At 48.0% G+C, this 25,023-nt stretch overlaps 1 protein-coding gene and 1 pseudogene across 4 annotated transcripts in view; one reads left to right on the top strand and one right to left on the bottom strand.

Annotated features, from left to right (window-relative positions):
- Positions 1–25,023, top strand: part of RPH3AL (rabphilin 3A like (without C2 domains)) — a 136,206-nt gene that overhangs the window by 84,951 nt on the left and 26,232 nt on the right. The gene's annotated exons all lie outside the window — the stretch shown is intronic.
- LOC308356528 (ATP synthase F(0) complex subunit C2, mitochondrial-like) lies at positions 17,535–17,923 on the bottom strand (annotated as a pseudogene). The gene has a single exon. The product of its transcript is annotated as an ATP synthase F(0) complex subunit C2, mitochondrial-like (transcript).

Below are 25,023 nucleotides of genomic sequence, written 5' to 3'. Positions count from 1 at the left end.
GTGCAGGGCCCGCCACTGGCCCCTCCTAATCTCCAGAGCCCAGAAAAGTCCAAAATAGCTTAGGATGAATTTTCTTATCTCTTCTAAGGCAAAGAATATGAGGCTGTGCAGTGTGCTATCAGTTTGTCCTTGAACTTCTAGAGGCCTATACAACTTAGCAAGATTAGGAGTGTTCCTCTGTTCCCTCTCTGCGGCACCTGGCATACCGCAGCCAGTTAGGAGGTGTGGCTGGGCCGCAACAGACAGTACGCAGGTCTCGGAGGCTGCGTGCCCGTGGAGGCTGTATCCAGGGGCTGCTTTGGGGGTGGGAGAGTGACAGAGTAATTGGTTTCCTCATGCCTTTTTGTCTTAGAAAAAATTATCTAATCACAACAAAGAGATAGTTAAATAGAAAGCATTTAAAATGTCATTTTAAGTGCCACTTAGAGCTGGTTCTGAGCCTGTGATAAAAACGTGGAGTTCTGTCCTGCGGCAGAAGCCACATCCTGATGGGAGAACCTGAATTTTCTGGTGGAGACTCATATTTTTGTGTCCAGACGCTCAGATCTGCCTCTCCTTTTGACACATCCCTCCTTGTCCTCTCTGGCTATAATTGTCCAGATTTTTTTCCTGGGTGCTGGTTAAAGGTCCCGGGTGCTTTCAGGTTGGTGTTGCTGCCTGCTCTGTGTACTTCAGCCCCAGCAATGTGAACTTCAGCCCCAGTTTAATGCGTTTATCCATTTGAGCATCCAACATGTATTTGCCGAGCATCTTCTATGTGCTAGGCAAAGTAGCTCCCCTCGTGGGAGAGGGAGACCACGGACATCGTAAATCCTGCCACGTCACAGATGGTGACAAGGTGCTCAGGGTAAAGGGGGGAGGGTGCTGGGAATGTGGCAGGTAGCTGCTGTGTTTTATATGGCGGTCAGGGAAGGGCTCATGGATGAGATGGCATTTGAGCACACCATGTTGTTCTGTGATTGGAAAGTATTCCAAGTGGAGGGTATAGTGAGTGCAAAGGCCCTGAGGCAGGCAGTCCTTGGTAGGCTTGGTAGGAACAGCAAGGAAGCCAGTGTGACTGGGAGAGGAGGTCAGAGATGTGGCAGGGAGTCAGAGCACATTGGTCCTTGTAGGCCAGTGTAAGGACTTTGGCTTTTGCTCTGAGTGGAAGGGGGAGCACTTGGAGCGTCTTGAACAGAGTAGAGACATGTCCTGAATCCCCTACCTCTTTTTTTTTTTTAAAGATTTTATTTATTTAAAAAAAAAAAAAAGATTTTATTTATTTATTTGACAGAGATCACAAGTAGGCAGAGAGGCAGGCAGAGAGAGAGAGGAGGAAGCAGGCTCCCCGTCGAGCAGAGAGCCCGATGCGGGGCTCAATCCCAGGACCCTGAGATCATGACCCAAGCCGAAGGCAGAGGCTTTAACCCACTGAGCCACCCAGGCGCCCCTCCCCTACCTCTTTTTAAAGGATACTCTGGCTATTGTTTTGAGAATAAATGGTGTATTATAATGTCAAAGTCGGTATGATGGTATTTCAGCTCTCCTAGTTAATATTATCCTAGATGTTTAAGTTCTTAGCTGTTGTTACTCCTTGAAGTTTTCATTTCTTATTTTTACTTTTTTTAGATTTTTAAAAATTTATTCATTTGAAAGAGTGTGTGTGAGCGAGAGCACAAGCAATGGGGAGGGGCAGAAGGAGAGGGAGAAGCAGGCTTCCCACTGAGCAGGGAGCCTGATGGGGGGCTCAATCCCAGGACCCTGAGATCATGACCTGAGCAGAAGGCAGACGCTTAACTGACGGAGCCACCCAGGTGCTCCTGTTGTTTTTATTTATTTATTTTTTAAAGATTTTATTTATTTGACAGACAGAGATCACAAGTAGGCAGAGAGGCAGGCAGAGAGAGCGGGGGAAGCAGGCTTCCCGCCGAGTAGAGAGTGCCCGATGCGGGGCTTGATCCCAGGACCCCGAGATCATGACCCGAGCCGAAGGCAGAGGCCCAACCACTGAGCTACCCAGGCGCCCCTGTTGTTTTTATTTTTAAGTACTCTGTATGCCCAACGTGGGGCTCGAACCCACAACCTCAAGATCAAGAGTTACATGCTCCACCAACTGAAACAGCCAGACGCCTTAAGTTTTCATTTTTTTTAACATTACATACTTTACTCTTTTCTGATTATAAAGTTAATGTGGATTATTGACATTTACAGTGTATCAAAAAGCATAAAAAAATACACTCCCTCTCCCCCAGAATCGAAAATCTTAGGATCCAGAGACAATCACTGCTAACAAACATCTTGGCTTGTTTACTTCCGGTCTTTTTTCTGCCTTATTTCTTTATATTGTTGAACCTATGTTTTAAAATTAACATTGTATCGTAAGTACTTTTCAGCACAGTCATTAAGTCTTTGTAAACATTCTGCATATGGCTACTTTTGCTTATTTAGGATATCTAAGTTATTTCCTTTTTTTTCCCTTATTAACAACCATGGTATATATCTGTACATAACTTCTTGCCTGCATTTAAAATTATATCCTCAGAATGGATTCTTGGAAGAGAAAAATAAATAGCAGCATTTATATTCCCTCTTTTCTTATAGACTTTTAAGTTACTACTTTTGATTTATTCCAAAATTAGCTGGCATATAATTTTGTGTAATCATAAATAAGAGCACATGCATGGTATGTCTTTTTCTGATAATAACCCTTGCTTTTATTTTTTAATTTTTTAGAAGGATTTATTTATTTACTTATTTGAGAGATGGAGAGTAGGGAAGGGGTGGAGGGAGAGGGAGACAGAGAATTCCAGGCAGACTCGTCACTGAGCATAGAGCCCAACGTGGGGCTTGATCTCACAACCCTGAGATCATGACCTGAGCCAAATCAAGAGTAGGCTGCTTAACCCACTGAGCCACGCAGGTGCCTCAGTAGCTCTTGCCTTTATACAAAAAAGTCACTTGACTGATAGTAGAATTGATCATCTTTCCCACTCTGAATTCTGTGGATTTTGTCCCTGTTGTCCGCCAACCACATGTGGAAAGAATCACCATGAGGGAGAGTCAGCAAATGCAACAAGTAGGACTGGTATCCAGAGAACGGGAGAAAATAGAGAAACTAGAGATATAAATACATTTTTTAAATTAGTGAAGTAGAAGAGATAAGAGAAGGAAGAGAAACCACATCGAACAAACAGGACCTTTGAGAAAGGAATCACCAAATTTGAAAAATGAACCAAGTGAAATTCCCTTCCAAGAATTTCAAATGGTTCATTTGAAAAAAATGAACCATTTCCATTTCTAAAAAATGAAAAATGTGGGGTGCTTGGGTGGCTCAGTTGGTTAAGCAACTGCTTTCAGCTCAGGTCATGGTCCTGGAGTCCCAGGATCCAGTTCTGCATCGGGCTCCCTGCTCAGCAGGAAGTCTGTTTCTCCTTCCCTTCTTATGCTTTCTCTCTCTCATTTTCTCTCTCTCTCTCAAATAAATAAAATCTTTAAAAAATAAATAAAAATGAAAAATTTTATTAATAAATTTAAAAACTCAATTGAACTTAATTTGGTAGTTTTCTAGAGCAATAATTTAACTAATGTCATTCCCATTAACAGCCACATAGGCTTCCTTGTCATTTGCTTCTTTTTTTTTTTTTAATTTTTTTATTTATTTGACAGAGATCACAAGCAGGCAGAGAGGCAGGCAGGCAGAGAGAGGGAAGCAGGCTGCTCACCGAGCAGAGAGTCCGATGTGGGGCTCAATCCCAGGACCCTGAGATCATGACCTGAGCCAAAGGCAGAGGCTTAACCCACTGAGCCACCCAGGCAGCCCCGTATCATTTGTTTCTTATCGATTTATTTTTGATCCCTGGTTGGCACTCCCAACAGCCTGGAGTCCCAAGGCCCTATTTCTGCTCTACCAACTGTCATGAATACGATGTCTTTATGATGTTTTTGTGACCACACAATAATACAGTCTTTACCCAATTAGCCTTTTTTCAACTTGCTGCTACATAAGCATTGGATCTCCCCACTCCCCTCCCCCACTCCCATCTCCATTCCCTCCTTGAACAGGCACACTCTGTAGTCACTTTTCTGATTTCCTTGTTGGCAAATTAATAAACTTGAACTTGTGTTCGAGATTTAAAGAACCAGAAAGAGGGGGCACGGCTGGCGCCTGGGGGTTGCAGTTGATTCTTGGTTTCATCTCAGGTCATGATCTCAGGGTCTTGAGGTCAAATCCCACGTCAAGCTCAGCACCAAGTTGGCTCGGTTCTCTCTCTTTCTCTCTGTCTCTCCCCTCCACTCTTCTCTTTCTCTAAAATAAATAAATAAATGGAAGGGAAGGAGGGAGGCAAGGAAGGGAGAGATGGAGGAAGGGAGGAAGGAGGGAAGGAAGGACGGATGGACGGACGGACCAGAAGGGGACGTGAAGCGGCCCTCACTAGACTGGTTAAATGGCACTTGAGGCGTGGCTGTAGAACCCCAAAGAGGACCTCGGGAGCCAGAGGATCGTTTCGAGCATGCAGCTGAGCCTCCAAGTAGATGAAGCCCGTGAAGGCAAAACTGAGAAAAAGAGAAGGCGGGATGACAGGATCCAATGCACAACAGAAAGTAGTTTTCACGGCAAGCACAGACACGGGGGAGAAGTCTGAAGCCAGACTTTGCTTTTATTCCTCTCTAAATAACCTGGAGGTGTTACTTATATGAGTATATTGGGAAATGAAAATTTTTGTCTGGATATGCCTGGGTCATTTTCATTGATTTTGGTCTAGAACAGACATACTTGGATCTTCGACTCCAGAAAGTGTTTCAACTATGTTTTTGCTTGTTGCTTCGTTCTCAACTATTCTTGTTTCTTCTTGAGGGCACTTTTAATTTGAAGGATGCATTTCCATTCTCTGTCTTCTGTATCCATGGTCTTCTACCAGCTCATTTTCAACTCCCCCGTTCTGACTTTGGAGGTCTGTGTTTGTCTTGGTGGACACGCATCCGTCCACCTTCAGATGCTGTGAGTGCTACAGACTCAGGATTTACCTGAGACAGCACATGCACGGCTCGCAAACCCTTTCCTTTGTTGGGGATTTCACTCCCCCGAAGGGGCACCATGGCTCTCCTGTGACCTGGCCTTCTGGCCATTGGGTCTAGGAGGGATGGAGAAATCTGCAGGCCTAGTTTGTCCTTCCTGCCTATCCCTGCTCTCCCACTGTTGAGCCTTAAAGAAGCACACCTTCAGGGCACCTGGGTGGTTCAGTGGGATAAGCCACTGCCTTCGGGTCAGGTCATGATCTCAGGGTCCTGGGATTGAGCCCCACATCGGGCTCTCTGCTCAGCAGGGAGCCTGCTTCCCCCTGCCTCTCTGCCTACTTGTGATCTCTCTTTCTCTGTTAAATAAATAAATAAAATTAAAAAAAAAAAAAAAAGAAGAAGCACACCTTCCCAGATGCAGCTCCCTATGCCAGTTCCTTCCCACACCTGGTTCTTTTCTGGGAGTCTCTCTCCCATCAGTGAAGACAGGGTTGGGAGAGGGAGACAGCTCCTCCACGGCACCAGAAACCCACAGACATGCCGGGAAGGCTGCCCAGGGCACTTCGGACCCTTGCCCACCACCATCCCCGCTAGGTGGACCAGTGATGTGCTTCCCATCTGGCCCACTCTGTCTTCTGATGGGGGACCAGCTGTATGTAGGTGGACCGTCAGATTCCTCCTTGGCTGCTGTCCTTCTGCCCTTTCTTCACATGCCTTCCTGAATGTGTTAGTGGGCTTCTAAGCACATGATGTTGCAAGGCGGAAATTATTTCATTTCTTGTTTAGCCTTTAATCCCAATTCATTTAAAAAAAAAAAAAGTGACTCACTCAGAGTTCTACTGTAATCCATGGAAAAGTTAATTAGACTCTAAATTCCCCAGGATTCTAGAAACCATTCCTCTAGCCTCTTTTCAGAGGCTATAGCTTTGGAGTAAGGCTTTGAGAATGCAGGCAGTCTGCAAGGGGGCTGAGCTAGGAAGGGGAGAAGACCAATTTGTAAGCAATTGAAAGCTGATTAATACAATTAGAACGTTTGCTTTGCCTTTGCAGTTTCACTCTGCATCCTGATTATAACTCAGTGGAGTCCAGGCCACACCAACACTTACTCCGTTTCCTGCAGCACTCTGCATATAAAAGGGGCTCAGGAAATGTTTCCCAATTGAAAGAGACATTTGCAAAAAAGGAAAGCTGGTTCCCTGTTCAGATCACTTCAGAACCTTTTCCCAGCAGGGTGCTTTTGATTTCCCAAAGTCTCATCACAGCTAGCCTTGGCTGGGGTCCCACATGGATGCCCATTGGCACTGAGTCTGTATTCTCACCTCCTGGCCCCACTCTCCTGTTTGTTGATTGACTGAAAAGGAGTTTTTGAAGTAGGAAAGTGGCTTCCCATGGTGGTCTTTAAATCATCTCTAAATTGGGGTGCCTGGGGGGCTCAGATGGTTAAGCATCTGCCTTCGGCTCATATCAGGATCCCAGGGTCCTGGGATCGAGCCCCTTATAGAGCCCCGCATTGGGCTCCCAGCTCAGTGGGGAGTCTGCGTCTCCCTCTCCCCTGCTTGTGCTATCTCTATGTCTCTCTCTAATAAATAAATAAAATCTTTTTAAAAATTCATCTCTAAATTGCCTAGCCTGACCAGTATAGCCCAGATAAGCCCCTGGGAGAGGGTCCACCTTGGCACAGGCCTGTGGGAGGCCAGGAGAAGCAGGGGCTCCCCTCAGCTGCCAGCCAGTGCCAGTGGGAAGCAGCCGCGCCTGCCGAGCCCAGCACCCCCATGGCACCTGCCTCCCAGGCCGGCAGCCTGTGCTCCCTGCAAAACTGCCATCTGCTTCCCCACGCTGCTTCTCTCCCGGTCCTGCTGTTGCTTGCAGTTTGGATTTTTGCTGCAAACAGCTTTGCCAGAGGGCCCCCTCCAGAGGCCCATGGGTGTGCTCAGGAGTGGGTGGCTGGCACTCGAGCAGGCAGGCGGGTGGCTGCTTGAGGGCCCCACCATCTGTGTCTGGCTCTGGGCTGCTGTCACGGCGTCCCAGGGGGACCCGGATGGTCATACTTCCTTGGTGTGTTGGTCACCTCCCACACTCCGTGGCTGTGCCAGGCAGACCGTTGGTGCAGGCTCCTGGCCTCCCACACACGTGGAAGTGGCAGGAGGGGTAGGATCCTGGGGCCTACTAGCCCTGCCTTCCTCCTGTGGGGGAAGGGCAGAGTCATCTCCTGCCCTCTTCCCCGCCCCTTATTTGAGGTGCCTGCTTGCACCTGTGTCTATGCACTGTAGAGAGGACTTTCTCACTACTGTGCGCTTGGCCACTGGCCCCATTGTCCTGCCGGTGCATGCCAGAGGAATCCGGTCCAGCACTGAGTATGGACATTAACTGGGCTTCCACTGTGGTCCAAACAGTGAATATCTAGCTTCAGCCTCTCAGGAGCCCCGTGAGGTACTCATTATTGTCCTTGTGGGAAAGATGCTGGAACTGAGGCTTAGAGAAAGGAGGTCACTTGCCCAAAGACACCAGGTGGTAATTGATGGGGTCAGGAGTTAGAGCAGGAGTGTCTGCCTCTAGAGCTTCTAACAACTCAACTTTCTTTCGTTCATTCATTCGTTCATTCACTCGTCATGGAGGACTCACTATGTGCCAGGTACTGTTTTAGGCCCTTGGAAAATAGCAGTGAACAAAACAGCCAAATACCTGTACCTTGAGTGTACATCCTAGCAGGGGCTGGGGGAGAAGAGAGGGAACAGACAATGAACGTAACTGAACTAATCGATAAGCAATTATATAGGCTGTCAGATTCTGAATGGAAAAAAAAAAAGAGGAACAAAGCCAAGGATCAGGAGTGGTGGGTGCGGGATGGGGAGGGCGTCACCACCTAATTAGGACAGCTGATATTGAAAAAGCAGGAAATTGGGGCGCCTGGGTGGCTCAGTTAGTTAAGCATCTGCCTTCATCTCAGGTCATGATCCCGGGGCCCTGGGATTGAGCCCCAAATCAGGCTCCTTGTTCAGCGGGGAGCCTGCTTCTCCCTCTCCCTCTGCTGCTTCTCTCCTTGCTTGTGCCTTCTCTCACTCTGTCAAATGAATACATAAAATCCTAAAAAAAACCCAAAAAACCAGAAAATAGTATGTGTTGGTGAGGATGTGGAGAGATTGGCCCCTCACACACTGCTGGGGGGAATGTGGAACACTGAGCCTTTGTGGACAAGCAACACCTCAGCAGATTAGTGACCTACCAGTTCTCCTTCTGGGTGTATCCCCTAAAGAACTGAAAGCAGGGACTCCAACAGACATCGTGCACTAATGTTCATTGCCACATTATTCACATCAGCCTGCAGGGGGAAACAGCCCAGGTGTCGGCTGTTGATGAACGGATGGACAAAATGTTGTATGTATTGATTATTGTTCATAGTACCCAGTCTTAAAAAGGAATGGAATTCTGACATACGCCACAACATGGAAGAACCTGGAGGACATTATGCTAAGGAAAATTAGCTAGACACAGAAGGACAGATATTGTAGGACCCCATGTATGTGGGCTCCCTAGAGTAGTCACACTCATAAAAGGTGGAATGGTGGTTGCCAGGGGCTGGGGGTTGGGGGAAGGAGGAAGTACTTTCATGGGCCAGAGTTTCAGATGAAAATGATAAAGGTCTGGAGACGAACGGGATTGGTAGTAACACAGTCACGTGAGTGTACTTAATGGCCCTGGACTGTGTAGCTAAAAATGGGCAGAATGGTAAGATTTATATAATATATATTTTAACCACAGTTTTAAAAAAGGGGGAGAGGGGCGTCTGGGTGGCTCCGTTGGTTAAGCATCTGCCTTCAGCTCAGGTCATGATCTCAGGACTCTGGGATTAAGCCTTACATTGGGCTCCCTGCTCAGCGGGGAGTCTGCTTCTCTCTCTGCTGTTCCCCCTGCTTGTACTCTCTGGCTTGGTCTCTCTCAAATAAATAACTAAATAAAATCTTTAAAAAATAAAAATTTAAAAAGGGGGAAGGGTGGAGACCGACCAGGGTGGACCTCTTTGAGAAGGTAAGATGTGAGCAAAGACCTAAAGAAGGTAGAGCAGGGAGGCCAGGGGCTCTGGGGGAGGAACTGTCCAGGATGGGGACACGCTGTGCCGACGTGTTCAAAGAGCAGCATGGAGCTGGTGAGATAATCCCCCTTCCAAATTCAAGGTCCTGAGTTCCACTCGGTGGGGAGGAAGGGGGCTTGACGGGAGGTGGGGGGGCCTTTGACCATAGGGAGTAGGGAGATGGGTTGACGTGGCCGGCTATGAAGCCTTACCAGGAGCATGGCCCACAGCTCCTAACGCTTGGCTCTGTCACACCGTGGGTGCCCCCCACTTACTCAGTGACCGCGTGGTACTCACTGGTCTGTGGGCTTGGGAACTTTGTGATCTGTGTGACCAACCTCATATATAGCATAACATGGTACAGTCTAGCTTCACTGTCACATACTGTGGGTATGTGGGTATCGTGACACCACAACCCAGCTCTGCCCCCACGCCCCTGTTATTAGACCTCTATGACCTGGTTTTCTTTGCTATGATACTGTCATGTATGTGTCCCTGGGAGGTGGGCAAAAAGCTAGGGAGAAAGAATATAATTTGGTTGTTTTCCTGCATTAATTTGAATAAAAATTTGGATCATCAGATTTTCCTGCCCGTTTTTCAGATGCCAAATGACATTGGCTGGCATGATTGTGCCCCTCCCCTAGCCAGCTGTCTTGCAGATGGAGACTAGGGAGTAGAGTGTGACTCCATCCTTCAGGAAGTATTTATTAAGCTCCTAGGTGGTGCCCAGCCCTGGAAAAACACATCCATCCCCTCTTCTAACGAAATAACTCAAGTCACATGACCTGCCACAGTGCCAGAAAATCCCTCTGTCAAAAAGCAAAGCAGAAAAGAATTGGCCTTTGTTGGGATCCTCCTCTGGGCCAGGCATGGGGGTCTGTACCCCAGTTTCCAGCCAAATGGAAGCTCTGGGACCTCAAGTGACAAGTCCAAGGTGACACAGGAAGGACACAAAGAGCTAGGATTTGAACCTGGCCGTCTGACAGGCTCTTATAACTAGACCAGCTTCCTGCTTTTCTACCAGACCAGTGACCCTTCGTTGCCAAAGTAGTCACCCCTCTGCCCCCTGGGGGACTCCTGGATTCCTGCCCTGCTTCTTCTTGTTTCGACTTTGTAGGTCATTACATCCCAGACCAGGCCGATGCACCCAGAACTGAAGCCCAGCCTGGCCCTGACCGCTTTCTAATAACCATCTGCATCTCCGAACCTGGTTTTGGGTCCCAGCACCTGGTTGTCCCCTTGACCCTTGAGCTTTGCCGCCTCTTCCAACCTGCATCAACTTGAGGGTCGTGTCACGGTCATGGTCCAGCTCCTGATGCTCCCTTGTCTACAAACTAAATCAGAGTGGCCCTTTTGGTAGGAGTCCCGGCTGGTTCATCTCCACACTGCACCTGGTACCTTTTGCATATCATCTCCTATGCATGATGTCCCACGTCACCCCCCACTCCTGGTTGTATGACCTAGAGACACTCTCACAGTGCTCCCCAGGAGACATGACCAAGAGTGCATGCAGTAGTATATTTTGTTACAGCAAAAAACTGCAGACACCCCAAATGGCCTTTCACGGTGCAGTGGATAGATAAATCGTGGCTGTGGAATAATATATAGCAGTGAAAAAAAGAACCACAGCTAAACTCATCAAAGGGTGAATTAAAAACACAATAAGCAAAAAGAAAAAAGTCACCAAAGAATACACAGTGATCCAAGAATATGATGTTCAGAAACAAGTAATAGTAAATACTATTTTATTTAGAAAGGCACACATATGTGGTTTTTTGTTTTTTGTTTTGTTGTTGTTTAATAGAAAAACAAGGGATTGCTTAACACGAGATTCTTTTTTTTTTTTTTTAAGAGAGCCTGTCTCGAGATGTTGGAAAGTTTTTCTCCTCCCCCCCCCTTTTTTTTTTGACATAGACAAGAGAGGGAACACAAGCGGGGGAAGTGGGAGAGGGAGAACTAGGCTTCCTGCTGAGCAGGGAGCCTCATGCAGGACTCGATCCCAGGACCCCAGGATCATGACCTGACCAGAAGGCAGACGCTTAACGACTGAGCCACACAGGTGCCCCAACACAAGGTTCCTAATGGCTTCCTCTGGAAGACAGGGAGGGCTTAGAGGGGCTTCTCAGATTCAGTAATACTTAACTTTCTTCACCAGTTCACAGGCGTTTACTTGAGTATGGTTCTTTTAAATATACTGTGTTTTCATGCAGTTTCGTGTGGATGCTGGATTTCACAGCACACCCCTTAAAGATAACAAGGGATTGCAAAAGCCACACCCCAAAAAGCTTGAGTCGGTGCTAAGAACAAAAACTTTAAAGATCTCTCAGAAGGCAGGAGGGGAGAAAGCTGCAAACAATAAGAGAGACCACCGTGCCTCTGGAAGACAGACAAGGCCATGGAACCTCAGAATTCTCGGTTTTCCCCAAGAAGGAGCAAGAGCCATTGGAAATGAAGCAATAATCAGATCCGTAGCTGAGGAAAGCATTCCCGAGAGGCCCACCAGTCCTGCCGGGTAGTGGTCAGCCCAGAAACACTTTCACATTGGCCGTGGAATATGTTTCTGAGCCTGTGTTTAAACACAGTCATGTTTGTTGTTCTGGGAATTGAATCAAAATCACAGAGCTCCTCTGAAAAGACCTGGCTGGGTATAATTGGCCTGTCCAATTTTCTGGTTCCAGCTCTATTCATTTCCCGTGTGCAGCCCACTCCATCTGGGGACAGAGGCGGGCTCCGTGGCCAAACACCAGCACAACAGGCTTGCCCTCTCAAATCTGGCTTGAAACAGGCAAGACAGTTAAATATTGGGGGTGCAGAGGGATTTCAGGCTGCCGGCAAATGAAGAGTAAGAGCGGGCCTGCAGGCTCTGTTGACAAAGCAAGTAATTAACAACAGTTGTGAAAGTGTCCTGAGCCTGCCTCAGATTTGGTGACCTCGCTAGACACTCCGAAAACAGGGACAAGATGGCCTGTGGGACCCGAGAGAGAAGGAAGATGGGGGAAATACTTAATTATCATATTAATATTAATATTTAACTATCTTGCTGCACGTGGGGAATGAATAGAGCTGGAATCAGAACGTTGGCTAGGCAGATTATACCCTGTGGTGGGGGGTGGTCCCTGTTCTCAGTGCCTTGCAGGGACCTTTCCACATCACAGGTGATGGGGAGACACGGGGGGCCAGGAGGGAGACGGCACCTGGGAGACACAGCCCCAGAGCTGAGGCAGTGAGGAAGGGGTGAGGCCCCAGGTGGAGGCTGGCCCACCCCACACAGCCCCGCCACAGCCGCAGAGAGCCACCTCCCTCCGAAGCTGGCAAACACTCCTCACCAGGAATTGTGCGGAAGTCTCCCAGAAGCGAGCCCCTTGCCAGGGGTTAATGGAAGCCAAAGCATTTCCTTTGGTTCTGAAATAATCTAACCAAGGTGTTTAAATTATCTGTCAAGAAAACAGATAGCACCCTCAGAAGAGTCTTTCTCACTGAATTTTTTTCCGTTCCACTACGCTGCCAATTGCTTGCCTTCCAGACTGATCTGCTTGCTCAAAAACCACTTGAAATGAGAAGAAAATTCACAAGGGCTCCCTCACGCTCTTGGGCTGTGGTGGGGTTGGCAGAGAGGTCAGGTGTGAGCTCCATCTTGGCTGAGGCTTGATTTCCAGCCCGTCTCCTGATGAGGCTCAGGCCTGGCCCCAGTGTGGGGAACCTGCCAGCCCTCAGCAGTACCCAGAAAGCAGGAGACTGTCCAGACAGGATGAGCTGGGGCCTAGAGGATGGGGAGACAGCCAGACTCCCCAACACACACACACACGCACACACACACACACACACTCACACTCTGGAGGTTTTAAAGTACTATCCTTTATTTATTTATTTTATTTTATTTATTTATTTGACAGAGAGAGACAGTGAGAGAGGGAACAGAAGCAGGGGAAGCGGGAGAGGGAAAAGCAGGCTTCCCTCTGAGCAGGGAGCCTAATGTGGGGCTCAGTCCTAGGACGCTGGAATCATGACCTGAGCCAAAGGCAGACGCTTAATGACTGAGCCACCCAGGCACCCCAAGTAGTATCCTTTAAAAATCTTTATCCGTTAAAACACAAATACTGCCAGGAGGGTTTCACTTAGCTTTCTGGAACATGCCAGTCATGAGTTAGCACTTCCCAAGGGGTAAGTGAAGAGCCTGCAGTAGGAGGAGAGCTCTGTCCCGCTGCTCTGGGGCTGCTCAAAGGCCTTTGTTGGTGCGGGATGGCTAGGTTTCACCCTCCAGGCTCTTGGGGGATGGATATAGGGAAGGCTGTCAGAACAGAACGGCTCTTGAAGGCAGGACATGAAACACAGTCTCCGGTGGTAGAAAAACTGGGCCGTGGCCCTCAGTCTGGGGTGGATTTATGCCACAGGCCACTCATTTGCAAGCACATTGGATCTTTTCTCCCATGGCTCTGTCTTAACACAGAGGCGGTGCTGAATGAATGTTGTTTGAATTAATATCTGCTCCGTCTTCAGAGGCTGATTGTAAGCGTCATCTTTCTGACATAAGGGAAGCCAGCAGTGAGGAAAGATGGCCGCTCTAAACGCAGTTTGTACAGAGCAAAAATGGCAAGGAAAAGGAGAACATTTTCAAAACAAGAGCGAGAGAGGGAATGAGGGAAGGAGGAAGAGAAAAAAAAATTCAGAAAATCATGTATTTGGGTATGACAAAACTTTCCCCTAGTTTTAATTCTGTTGGTTGCCTTAAAGGGACGGATAAGTGTGTACTTACCTATAGAAGTTTTTAAATATTTAAGGCAGTATTTGTCTAATTGCTTACATTACAATAGAGACCGTGTTTGTTAACACCCCTTGGCCTCTGAGAATGAGGAGCCCAGTGCTTTTTTATCAGCCACTTTTTTTAAACTTATTTAAAACTCAGTTAATTAACATACAATGTATTAGTTTCAGAGGTAGAGGTCAGTGATTCAGCAGTTGTAGGCAACACCCAGTGCTCATCGCATCACGTGCCCTCCTAATGCCCATCACCTGGTTACCCCCCTCCCTTCCAGCAACCCTCAGTTTGTTTTCTATGATTAAGAGTCTCTTATCATTTGTCTCCCTCTCTCATTTGGTCTTGTTTTATTTTTCGCTCCCTTCCCCTATGCTCTTCTGTTTTGTTTCTTAACATTTCACATATGTGTGAAATTATATGATAATTGTCTTTCTCTAATTGACTTATTTCACTTAGCATAATACCCTCTAGTTCCATCCATGTCATTGCAAATGGCCAGATTTCTTTTTCTTTTCTTTTCTTTTTTTTTTTTTTTTGGATGGCTGAGTTGATGTTCTATTGTGTATATATACACCGCTTCTTCTTTATCCATAGTTTGGCTATTGTGGACATGGCTGCTATAAACATTTGGGTGCACCTGCCCCTTTGGGTCCCTACATTTGTATCTTTAGGGTAAATACCCAGTAGTGCGATTGCTGGGTCGTAGAGTAGCTCTATTTTCAACTTTTTGAGGAACCTCCATTCTGTTTTCCAGAGTGGCTACACCAGCTTGCATTCCCACCAACAGTGTAGGAGGGCTCCCCTTTCTCCACACCCTCTCCAACACCTGTCATTTCCTGACTTGTTAATTTTAGCCATTCTGACTGGTGTGAGGTGGCATCTCATTGTGGTTTTGATTTGTTTTTCCCTGATGCCAAGTGATTTTTCATGTGTCTGTTATAGCCATTTGGATGTCTTCTTTGGAGAAGTGTCTGCTCATGTCTTCTGCCCATTTTTTAATTGGGTTATTTGTTCTTTGGGTGTTGAGTTTGATAAATTCTTTATAGATTTTGGATACTAGCCCTTTATCTGATAAGACATTTGCAAATATCTTTTCCCATTCTGTGGATTGTCTTTTGGTTTTGTTGACTCTTTCCTTTGCTGTACAGAAAAAGCTTTTTACCTTGATGAGGTAAAAACTTGATAAGTTCCCTACTCAGGAGCTTTTTATTTTAATTCATTTGTTGATCAAATGAACTCTACTTTTGAGCAATTTTTTTTAGGAAAACTGGATGCACCTGTTTTCTATTTTTTGCTGATGTGACCCACAGTACCTTTTCAGGGTAAGAAACACAGCCATACTCTGGATCCCAGAGATACCCCCTTACCTAGGGCAGGTAGAGGTTGCTGTTCTAGGGTTGAGGGCTGGCAGATACCGCGGGGCTCCCTGGGCTGCCTCTGTGTGGAAACAGGCCTAGTGGCCTACTCTCTGCCCTCACTCGCTGCTCACGCTGAGCACACACACGGTCAGGTCCATTGCCACAGTCACACACACTATATAAATGCCGAGTCTCCTTCCTCCTTGAGTAGGGCAGCAGGTAATCAAGCCATTAGCCAGAACTTTAAGGTGTGATGGTCCCAATCTGGTTTGAACTAGTACTAAAAATGCATTTGTGTGTTACATTAGCACATCTCATGTCAACTTGCCTTGCTCGGTATTAGCTTGTCGCTGTTGGCTGTAATTATGGCTTTTCCTACTCAGCTTGTCACCACGGAAACCTGGTTAGAGGGTCCTGGCCAGCTGTCTTTGAGAGCAGGTGCCCTCCAGCCAATAGCACACGATGCCCCCAGCCCTTCCTGCTTTCTGAGGGACCCAGTGCTGGAAGCCCCAGTTCCCTTTGGAAAACCGTCCAGGTTTTTCCCATCGTCAAAATTCCAACTCCTGGGGTGCCTGGGTAGCTCAGTCAGTGAAACATCTGCCTTTGCATCAAGTCATGGTCCCAGGGTCCTGGGATCGACTCCCACATCTTGCTCCCTGCTCCATGGGGAGCCTGCTTTTCCCTCTCCCTCTCCCTCTGCCTCTCCCACTGCTTATGTGCGCTCACGCTCTCTTTCTTTCTTTCTCCCTCACCGAGTCTTAATTTACAAAAGTGACTAAGTGACAACACAGAGGCGAATGCCCTTGAAAGAACAATCTATTGCGTATAGTTCCCAAGAGAAGGGGGCACGCCACACACGGGTCATATGGGGAAGCACCAGGTTTGGTCAGGAGGCAGGAAAGAGTGAGGAGAAAGCCTAGGCCAGGGCCTTTACTGGGATTTCTACGAGAAGGGCAAGGCAGGGCAGGGTAACTGTCTTTGGACTGGCTAGTTGAAGCAGTTGAGGGAGGCATTGGGGCATACGGGGCGGCCCTGGCTGATTTAGGGCAGGGGGATACTAGCCGGGTGGGTGAGGGTCAGCTAAAGCAGTGTTTGGCAGTGTGGGGACGAGGGCTTGTCACATGACCTTCACGTGCCTGTAAAAACCACATCACAGGGCCAATAGCAACGTCTTTGGCCAGTAGTTTGGCCATGTGATCAATGGATGCCAAATAGACAAATACAGAATCTAAGAAAAGTTAGAACACGTTGTCCCTAAGTTAGTTCAGGTTGAGAAATGCAAAAATAGCATTTGATTTAGCAAACCCGTGTATGATTTTATAAGAGGTTGAAGAGGGCAGGTCCCAGGCCAGACTGTAGTTTATGTTCTTGTCTTCCCTGTTCTCTCTGCACTGGGTGTGTCCTCGTCTGTAAAATAGAGTTACGCTGATACCGACAGGACGGGATATTGGTGAGAGGTAAGTAAGTTACTGTATATAAACTCCTGAGAACGGTCCCTAACACATACATAGTGCTTGACAATTACTGGGGATTTAACTTCTTAATTTTTTATAACTATTAAACACCTCAGGGTCAGATGGCATGTGAAGATCACTTTTTTTTTAAGATTTATTTATTTGCCAGAGAGAGAGCACCAGTAGGGGAAGCGGCAGGCAGAGGGAGATGGAGAAGCAGACTCCCTGCTGAGTAGGGAGCCCAATGAAGGACTCGATCCCAGGACCCTGGGATCATGACCTGAGTAGAACGTAAATGCTTAACCGACTGAGCCACTCAGGCACCCCTGAAGATCACATTTACAATAATTATCTTGACCCCTACATCCCCCAAATGAAAATTACCACAATCCGATTAATTCCTTTTGAATTTTTCATTTCTGTGTCATATTTTTTTTTAAAGATTTATTTATTTATTTATTTGACAGACAGAGATCACAAGTAGGCAGAGAGGCAGGCAGAGAGAGGAGGGGGAGGCAGGCTCCCCGCTGAGCAGAGAGCCCGATGTGGGGCTTGATCCCAGGACCCTGGGATCATGACCTGAGCCGAAGGCAGAGGCTTTAACCCACTGAGCCACCCAGGTGCCCCTCTGTGTCATATTTTAATTGACCTTGTATTTAGATCATGACTTTCTGGCCTGAGATTCAATTTTCCCTGAAGGTTTTTACTGATTTTATTTTTCCTCAATGACAAATGAATAATGAAACGCTATGCCCTTTTTTAAAAAAATCTTACTAACACGGTATTTATTTGCCTTCCCTCTGTCAAACCCTAAGCCAACCACTTTCTGCAGGCTACCTGGGGAGGTATAGGAAAAGGAACATACTCAGGAGAAAGACTTGTGGGAGGTGGAGACAGCTCCTTCAGATGGTGAAGAGGATGAGATAGTCCACCAGCAGGCAAAAGAACTTCATGGCCTCTGAGACCGCAAAGCCCAGAATGGCATAGGAGAAGAGCCGTTGCTTCAGAGAGGGATTCCTGGCCTAACCGATGATGAGGCTCCCCAACACAGCAGCCCCAATCCCAATGAACTTGGCTTCCCTGTCGATGTCCCTTGAAATGCACTGGTTTGGAAGTTGTGGCTGGGAATAAGTGAGGTCAGGGGATGTGGAGCTGCAAAGCTGTTGAGGTTCTTATAGGGTACCCCATCTGTCAGTGTCCCTGGTGCTTTTAGCCCCACTGCAGACAGTGAGAGGTGAGAGGTGCTCCCGTCCAAGAAGGGGGTGGAGATGAACTTTGCACAGGCAGACATCACAGGGAGTGAGGGCTGTGGCAGGAGAGCTGTTCCCAGGGCAGAGAAGACAGAGAGCAAAATGTTACGCCCTTTTACAGCTTTTTGATTTTACCTTCTGTTGTGCAGAGCCTTCTCTTTTCTTGTCAGAAACCCCTGTAGACCCTCTTCGGGCTCCAACCTGCACTGGTTACTGAGAGCCGATCTCATGGGACTTCCTTCCACCACCCTCCAGAGTTAGAAACACTGTTTCTAGGAGCCTGTGTCTTCCTCTTTTTTGTTTTTCACCTGCATTTTGCTGGAGCCCATCCTTAAGTAGCCTCTTAAAAAGAGAATGTGCAAGGAAAACTTGGAGTCCTTGCAAGTCTAAAAAGTCTCTACTTTGCTCTCATGTTCAGTTGATAGTTTGGATGATAGAACGCTCGATGCATACCTTTTTTCAACCTGTGTTGTCGATGATAAGTCTGATACTGTTCTGATTCTGGTTTCCTCATAGGTCTATTTCTTTCTGGAATCTTCTAGGATCTTTTTTATACTTGGAACTAAATGATTTTATGAGTATGTAACTATTGCTTTTTTAACTTTTCATTTTTCCTACCTTATATTCAATAAAAATCCTTTAATCTGAAGACACATGTTCTTCTTCAGGTCCAGGAATTTTTTTTTTTTTTAATTTCTCTTTCTGGGAAGTCTATTATTAGGAGTTAGATCCCTCAAATTGAACATTTTTGTTCCCTATCACTTCTTTTACATTTTTCTGTTTCATTCTCTTTGTGTTCCACATTCCAAATTTCCTCATTTTTCTCCTTCAGCCTTTATTTTACATTTTTATATTTCCACTTTGTATTTTTAACTTTTAGGAGCCTTTTCTTCTCCAGTTGTTGCTTTTAAGTCCCTGAATTTATCTTGCCTACTTTAGTCAATTAGTTATCAATTTACCTGATTATTTCTTTTTCTAGAAGTGTCTAAATAGAGGATGGAGCTCCTGCTGGAGGCCTGGAGCCTTAAATGGCTTAAAACAACAATCATTTCTTTGCTCTTGAGTCTGCAGTGTGGGCTGGGTGCAGCAGGGAGGTTCTTCTGCGGAGACCTCCCAGGGTCATCCGAGGGCTGCAGTCATGGACCATCCAACTGGGGGAGGGGTCCGAGAAGGCTCCCTCCTCTGCGGATGATGCTGGCTATGGCTGGGGTGTCTCCATTCTTCTCCATCTGGCCTCTCATCTCGTACTCTGGATAAGGCTCTCTCACAGGATGGCCACAGTGTTCCAGACAGTGAGAAGGGAAGCTGCCTGGCCTCTCGAGATCTGGCCAGAAGTCCCGTTTTCCCACCACCACGATCTGTTGGTCAAAGTAAGTCACAAGCCTAGAGCAGATGTGAGGGGTGGGGAAACAGACCCCACTTCTTGATGGGAGGAAAGGATAATAATTGGGGGCCATTTTTTAAGCTTCTATAACCTCCCGGCTTCTCACTCTGTCTTACTCTGCTCAGGCTGCCATAACAAGAGAGCACAGAAGGAAGGCTTAAACAACTAGAATTTACTGCTCACCCTCTGGAGGCTGGAAGTCCCAGATCAGAGCTCCGGCAGAGCTGGTTCCTACTGAGAGCACTCTTCCTGGCCTGCAGATGGCTGCCCCCTCCGTGTATCCTCCCACAGAGGCGAGAGAAGCAAGCTCTCTGTTGTCTCTTCTAAGGACATGAATGCCATCACGAGGGACCCACCCTTACGGCCCCATCTAGCCCTAACTACCTCCCAAAGACCCATCTCCAAACACTGCTTCCCAGGACATCAACATAGGAATTGGGGCATGGGACCTACTTCAGTCCATGGCACCCTCTAAGCCAGGACTTCTCTTAAGGAACTTGAGTTACATAAAACCTTGAAATTCAGATGAGTTCATGGCCTCAGCTGGCAGATTTTGGTGTGCTTTCAGGCACTGGGGCCCTATGTGCATCCTACTGTTACAAGATTTGGAGCTTTCAATCTGGTGCAGGAAACAGGCATATGCATGGGTAGTCAGAACTGTGTGTGCATTGCAGTGGGAGACCTGCACAGTTCTGTGGAAGCGTCTGGATAAATGTCATTTCCTAAAGGCTGGATTTCTTCATCCCAGCCCAGGGAGGGAAGAAGGAAAACAGGTACAAAGGCCTGGAAGCAGGAGACAGCTTGATGTGTTCAGGGAGTGGGAGTGGCTCTGTCTGGCTGATCCCGAGCACAGGGCAGGAGGAGGCAAGAGATTGGGCTGGTGAGGGAGGCCAGGCTGGTAGAGTTCTGGGGTCCTGTTGGCCATGCTGTGGAGTTTAGCTTGCCTGGTGGAGTTCCCAGGAGGTTGACATGCTGTGCGTGCATGCATGCGTGTGTGTGTATATGTGTTCAGGTAATGGGTTAGGGAGGGCTGTGCAGCTGTTATGCCCTAATAACGGGTTCGTGATTAAAGGATGATGCAAAGCGATGATGATGCAAAACTGATGCAAAGCGAAGGTCAAGCAAAGCTTTATTTTGCGCGGTTCGGGGCCGCACCTCTTGCAAGAGAGGGCGACCCTTCTCTGTTTCACAGTCTAGCTTTTAAGGGCAAAGGCCATGCGGTTGGGCCTGGCCACGCACAGGTGACCAAAGAGATTGTAACACACACAGGAAACTCCACAGTGATGCTAGGTGACCAATTGAATTACAATTTACCCTAGTAGACATTTGAACTAGCCTATTATACCTTGACTAGGATTGGCGCCAAAAGGGTTCCCAAAGGGCGGGGGCCCATACTCCTTGGTAGCTAGGGAGACAGTATGCAACCCCCTACTGATCGGATGTCTCCACCTGGCCTGACCCACCTTTGTATCTGGGCTTTGTTACCTGGAGCTGGTTTCCGGGACTTGTTTTTAAGTGAATCCCCTGGGGGAAGGGGAGCAGGGGCAGTTTAAGGGTTAAACAACAAGGTTTTTGTTTAACCTCAATGAAAGCCTCTTGCTAAAATATAAAAATATAAAATAGGTCCTTACACAGCCTGTCAGGTGGGTTGACCCCTTAAGAAACTCTTTTTACAAGACCAAAGTGGAAGCAGGAAGACTTCTCTGTAACAGGCCATTTCCTGTGGCTTTTCAAGACTAGGCCAGCCCGGAGCTTGTTAAGCAGACAGAACATGGTCTCCCTAATAAAGACAGAGCCCGAGTTCTGTCCCCTGAGGATGATTCCTTTGCTTTGCCTTTCTCGTTTATTCGTTCAGTTTGTCAGTCGGCAACATTCTTGCCATGCCGCGGCTCCTCGTGGGGCCCTGGGAATATGGGGGTGGCTCGGGCACAGCCTTGCCCTTGGGCTCCCAGCTCCCTGGCTGGGCAAAATGCTGGAGCTGCTGCATTTGCATATGGCCTCCAGGAGCATGGCAGACGTGCTCTGCCTCGGCTCGAGGTGGTGCGGAAGACTGCTGATGGGCAGTGTCACTGCCTTGGTGGGAGATGAGGATGAAGGGCATGTCAGGTGGAAGGAACAGCATGTGCAAAGGCCACAGACTGTACCTCTGCTCAGACCCAGGTGTGGACACCTCACCTAAATTCATTCAAGGGCACTCCCGAGTTGTTTGGGAGGCAGGGAGAGGCAGGAGCACATGGAAGGGGTGGGGTAACCGTCAGGGACAGAGGTCTTGGGCAGTCCCTTGCCCATCCTCCCCAGTGGCTGGTCCCCTAGGATCCTCTTCTTTCTAACAGGGCCTGGCACTCACCGCCTTCTCCAGCCACAGCCATTTAGGAAACGCCAATGATTAGCGATCATTATCATGGTAATTAAAATTCCCTGGGAACAGCTTGGCTAATATCCATCAGTAGCTGCAGTCAGGTTGGCCGTGAGCTGAAATCCTAATGAAAACCTCGAAGCAGAGCACAAAGCAGTGCTATACGGGGAGGGTTTCATGCCACCAGCCACCCCTCCAAATGCCGTTGCGTGGGTCTTTTCTTAGTTAACGGCGTTTTCAAGGCTGGCCGCCGTCCTGGCCTTATCACTGCAGACCATACATGGGGAGAGGACTAGGGCTTTGCAGAGTCCCAAGGCCTCTCCTGGAAGTGGAAGTTTTCCAATCTGTGGAGGGCTTCTCCTGCTGCTATTCTTGGGGCGGGCCGCAGGGGATGGGCCTGGATGCTCAGAGCAGAAAAAACGGGATTCAAAGTCAAATCTCCCGTCCTGCATTTTTCAAGGCACGAGAAGGTCTGAGAATGGGCAGGGATTCACTTAGGGGGAGGAGGCACCCCTCAGCCAGCTGGGATCCCTCCCACCTCAGCTCAGCAGTCCTGCTCCCCCCTGTGGAAGGCACTTTCCAAAACACTGTGTTTCACACGCTCCTTCCCAGGAGTGCCCTCCACAGTGGGTAAGGCCCCTGAGTGCTCTGGTGAACCCTGCTGTGGGGGTTCAGGAACTGCGGTTCCTGGAGCCGGTCTGGGATCGCTGGCCTTTCTGGTCTTCTGGTCTCTGTCCACTGTGGTGACGTCAGAAGCAGGCAGACCCCAGGCCCTGGGACTGTGAACTCACATGGAATGACTGACCCACTGGACCCCAGTGTAGCCCCATGGGGTCATCTCCCTGCTGAGCATAAATGTCAGAATGAATTATATGAAAGTTATGGAGGGATTTATAGGTAAAAAATAATTGAATACCAAAAAACCCTTGACTGTCCGCATGTTCATGCAATGGAGCCTAATAACTTTGGATCTTGGGCTCTTTATCCTATTTTGGGGGGAGAGGGCAGCAAAGCAAGGTTTTGTTTTGTTTTGTTTTAAGATTTTATTTATTTATTTATTTGATAGAGATCACAAGGAGACAGAGAGGCAGGCAGAGAGAGGGGGAAGCAGACTCCCCACTAAGCAGAGAGCCCGATACAGAGCTCGATCCCAGGACCCTGAGATCATGACCTGACCCGAAGGCGGAGGCTTAACCCACTGAGCCACCCAGGCACCCAAGGTTTATTGAGCAATAGCAAAGTGATGGTACAAAGCTCCCGGAGAGTGAGGGGACCCAAGAGGGTTGCCGTCTTTATCCTATTTTCTAAAAGCACTTTACTGATCAGTACTTTTTTAAGCATGGGGTCGGGGTGGAGGTGGATCATTGCAACAGGAGATGAAGCTGAGGGCCTGGGGCCTGTTGGCTGTGATGAGCCAGGGGACCCAGGGACAGCCGGGGCTGCGGGTGGCACTGGCGCTCTAGGAAGGGCTGGGAGTACATAGTCAGGGAGGTTTGCAGGAGAATGCTGGACACTGGTACACCCTGCTGAGCACTTCTTCTTCTCCTTCTTCTTCTTCTTTTTAAGATTTTATTTATTTATTTGACAGACCACAAGCAGGGGGAGCGGGAGAGGGAGAAGCAGACTCCCCACTAAGCAAGGAGCCCAATGCAGGGCTCAATCCCATGACCGTGGGATCGTACCCTAAGCCGAAGGCAGATGTTTAACTGACAGAGCCACCCAGGCACTCCTAAACACTTCTTCTTTATCCCTCTTTAATCTGAAGCAGTTAATCCACTTCATTAATTACAAGGACTTAGGTGAAACCCTCAGGCCACATCTCTAGGAAGGTGACAGCTGTATGGATTGGGACACTTTCCGGCAAACTACCTATAGCTGCCAGTTCAGCCATGCAGCCTGTGTTTGCTGAGCACCTACTGTGTGTCAGACATGTGCTAGTAGTTCGAAGATACAGCGGTGAGTGCCCTGTCCCTGGGCTCCCTCCTGGATGGTAGAGCCTAGTGGTCTCTAAAAGTGGAAGGACCAGGGACACCTGGGTGGCTCAGTTGGTTAAGCGTCTGCCTTTGGCTCAAGTCATGATCCCAGGGTTCTGGGATTGAGTGCTGCGTCAGGCTCCCTGCTCAGCAGGGAGTCTGCTTCTTCTCCCTCTGCCTGCTGCCTGCGGCTCCTCCTGCTTGTGCTCTCTCTCTGTGTCAAATAAATAAAATCTTAAAAAAATAAAATGAAAGGACCAGCCAAAAGGCAGACACAACTCAAGTGTCCATCCATGGATGAATGGCTAGATAAAATGTGGTATAGACCTACCATGGAATACTAGTGTTGAACCTCAGAAAGGAAGAAAACTCTGACACAGGTTTCGACACCTTGAGGATCTTATGCTCAGTGAAAGGCCAGTCACAAAAAGATCAATACCCCACAATTCCATTCATATGAAGTACCTAGAGTCATCAAATTCTTTCTGAGTCAGATTCTCAGAAAGTAGAATGGTGGCTGTCAGGGGCTGGAGGAACAGGGGAGTAGGGAGCTGTTGTTCCGTAGGTGCAGAATTTCCATTTTACAAGATAAAAGTGCTTTGGAGATGGGTTATACAACATGAATGTGCTTAACACTACCGAACCATACACTTAGAAATGGCTAAGATGGTAAATTTCATGTTATGGATTTGTTTTTTAATTTTTTAATATTTTATTTAGTTGATAGTATGCATGAGCAGGGTGGCGGGCGGGGTGGGGTGCAGGAGGAGAACCAGACTCCCTGCTGATCAGGGAGCTGGACAACAAGACAGAGGGCTTGATCCCAGGACCCAGAGATCATGACCTGAGCCCAAGGCAGACACTCAACCAACTGAGCCACCTATGGATATTTTTTAAACTAAAATTAATTTTAATTTAAAACAAAAAAGGAAAGTGAGGACTATGCACATGCCTGGGCCAGAACCATAGTCCCAGCTCTGGAGGAAGAGCCGAGAAGTCCATGATGAGGCCTCAGTAAGGATTAGGCATGCGTCTGACCCTGTGGAGTCTCCAAACGCAGCTCCGTATCATCTCTTGGTCTGTCCCACTGAAAGCCACATAACAGTAACACATAAACCTTGTCACTGAGTCACCCTTGGTGTCGTCCCCTCCAGTCCTCTTCAAAGAGGCCCACACAATGTGCCCCAGAGGGGACTGTGGGGCCCCCATCCTCCCTCCTGTGGCACCTAACTCTGGTGGCTTCAGGTCCCGACATGCATGTCCCCCACACCCAGCAGCCCGTGGGAATTGCTCTGAGCCGGTCCCCAGACCAGACCCTAGATCTCACTAGGATATGTAGTGTAGGCTTCCCAGCCTGAAGGCATTTAGCACTCCAGTGGAGACTCAGCTCTTCTTCCTGGAGGGTGGTCTGGCAATGGATGTCCCCAT

Source organism: Martes martes (genome assembly GCF_963455335.1).
Source record: "Martes martes genome assembly, chromosome: 16".
Lineage (NCBI taxonomy): Eukaryota > Metazoa > Chordata > Mammalia > Carnivora > Mustelidae > Martes > Martes martes.
Note: the sequence above shows the minus strand (reverse complement) of the source record. Positions and strands in the feature narration are given on the sequence as shown.